The sequence below is a fragment of the Elaeis guineensis genome, chromosome 2 (assembly GCF_000442705.2).
Source record: "Elaeis guineensis isolate ETL-2024a chromosome 2, EG11, whole genome shotgun sequence".
Classification (NCBI taxonomy): domain Eukaryota; kingdom Viridiplantae; phylum Streptophyta; class Magnoliopsida; order Arecales; family Arecaceae; genus Elaeis; species Elaeis guineensis.
In genome coordinates, this window is record NC_025994.2 from 87,277,943 (window position 1) to 87,280,175 (window position 2,233).

At 38.6% G+C, this 2,233-nt stretch overlaps 1 pseudogene; it reads right to left on the reverse strand.

Annotated features, from left to right (window-relative positions):
• Positions 1–6: 6 nt before the first annotated feature.
• LOC140855460 (actin-like) lies at positions 7–1,843 on the reverse strand (annotated as a pseudogene).
• Between the last annotated feature and the right edge of the window lie 390 nt (positions 1,844–2,233).

Below are 2,233 nucleotides of genomic sequence, written 5' to 3' on the forward strand. Positions count from 1 at the left end.
GCTCTGTCAGATCTTCATGAGAGCATCAGTAAGATCACGCCCCGCCAAGTCCAGACGGAGGATTGCTTGTGGGAGTGCATATCCTTCATAGATAGGAACAGTGTGGCTGACACCATCCCAGAGTCCAGTACAATGCCTGTACAAGCAAACACCCAAAGTGAGAAAATGATCCATAAAGCCATCATCGTTATGATTCACCAAGAAAGGAACAGCAGCATGAAATACAATATAGCAGTATCCAAAATTCTTTTATTAAATCAGCGCAATCAAGTCATTTACTATGATAAGAGTGTCCAGCTCTTCCAAAATATGCAGTAAATCCAGATTCTGATAAGACATTTTTGGTGAAGTTAGCAGGGAATTTATGAATCTGGACTCAAAATATCTTCCAACTCAGCCTTTAAGAATTTAAAGTGAACAGAAATTGTAATATTAAGAAATCTCACGGCTCAAAAACCACAAGTGACCTCACCCAACATGTTAACTAGACGAGGAAACTGGTCAGTGCAACAAATTTGGGAAATGGTAGAAATGAGATGAACTCTTTCATCCCTGAACTAGGGTAATGAAACGGCAGTCATAATTTAAGCCTCTCTTTTTTCTTTTATGAAAAGGATGGGACTGATTGGTGTTACCCATTAGTTCATTTCACGAGAGAATGAAATGGGGGTTTACAATAGTCAAATACAATAGACCAGTAAAAGGGTGAGGTCCAAAATTCTGGTAAATTTAGATTTGCAGAATACAAAATGTAAGAAATTTAAAAACCCAACTAAGCAAAAGGCAGTTTACCAACTGAGGAAAGATGCATAGTTCATCACAAGGTTATGCACGCTACATGAAACACCGGTGTCTACACTTATTTTGACAGTACAGGTGACCAAAGCCTTGTCTTCCCATGCCCAGATATTTCCGTCCTTTAGCTAAACATCTTTGCAAATTTACGTTCAAAAGTAAACAAAATACATCTTGCAGAGAACTACCAAACGACTTTTAACCAATTTCTTTTATTCAAAAGAAGGGAACTGAACCAATAATACATATATATGTGTGTGTGTGTGTGTGTGTAATCTGTTTACCTGTTGTGCGACCACTAGCATACAGAGATAGAACAGCCTGGATTGCAACATACATAGCAGGAGCATTGAAGGTCTCAAACATGATTTGAGTCATCTTCTCACGATTAGCCTTAGGGTTGAGAGGTGCCTCGGTAAGGAGAACTGGATGTTCTTCAGGGGCAACACGAAGTTCGTTGTAAAATGTATGGTGCCAGATCTTCTCCATGTCATCCCAGTTGCTCACAATACCATGCTCAATAGGGTATTTCAAAGTTAAAATACCACGCTTGGATTGAGCTTCATCCCCATGCCAACCATCACACCAGTGTGACGTGGGCGGCCAACAATGCTAGAGAAAACAGCCCTGGGAGCATCATCTCCAGCAAATCCAGCCTGGAGATTAAAACAGAAGGTTAAGTATGTACAGTACTACCGGTTTAAGCATTTTGTTGCCACACATAAAACTAGCACATGAATGTAGAAGAAAATTTTGGTGTGACTTCCCGTTTTTCTTTTTCTTTTTTTCCTCCTGCATGTACATGTGTTATTTTTTGGTGCAGGGTGGGGAGGGTGGGGGAGTGCTGGTTAAATAAGATGCATAAAATTGAGCCCTTAGTGTCATTATCAACAAAGGCACTGTCGTAGTGGAGAAGTAGCATAAGTTTAAGGAGTATAGGTATTTTCCTAGAAACAATTAGATAGGATGAAGTATCATTCATTTGTACCTTAACCATCCCGGTTCCATTGTCACACACAAGAGGTTGAATATCCTCAGCATCTGCCATCTTCTATATCTGCCAGAGGAAGAAGCTAGTTCAGTTCCAGAGCAATTACCAAACACAGACAAAAGATAAACAGCTTGTAACACCAGTATAAGCAGACATATCTGAACATGGCTGTCACAAAATAAATTCTAGACCATGCTACCCTATCGCAAATTAAAAATATCTGAAGAAGTCCCTTCCAAGTTTTTAGTGGTTTTTCTTTTCAAAGATAGAATATAAAATATAATACTAGCTACTTTTGATACCAATATCTAACAAATAATAAATTCTTTCTAGTTTCAGTTGCTTTCTTGCGGAAGACTTAGATATACAAGAATTTGCATCCTCAAGAATCTGCGCAGATACAACAATTAAACAGATGTCTGGTCAATATTCCAAATATTATAGAAA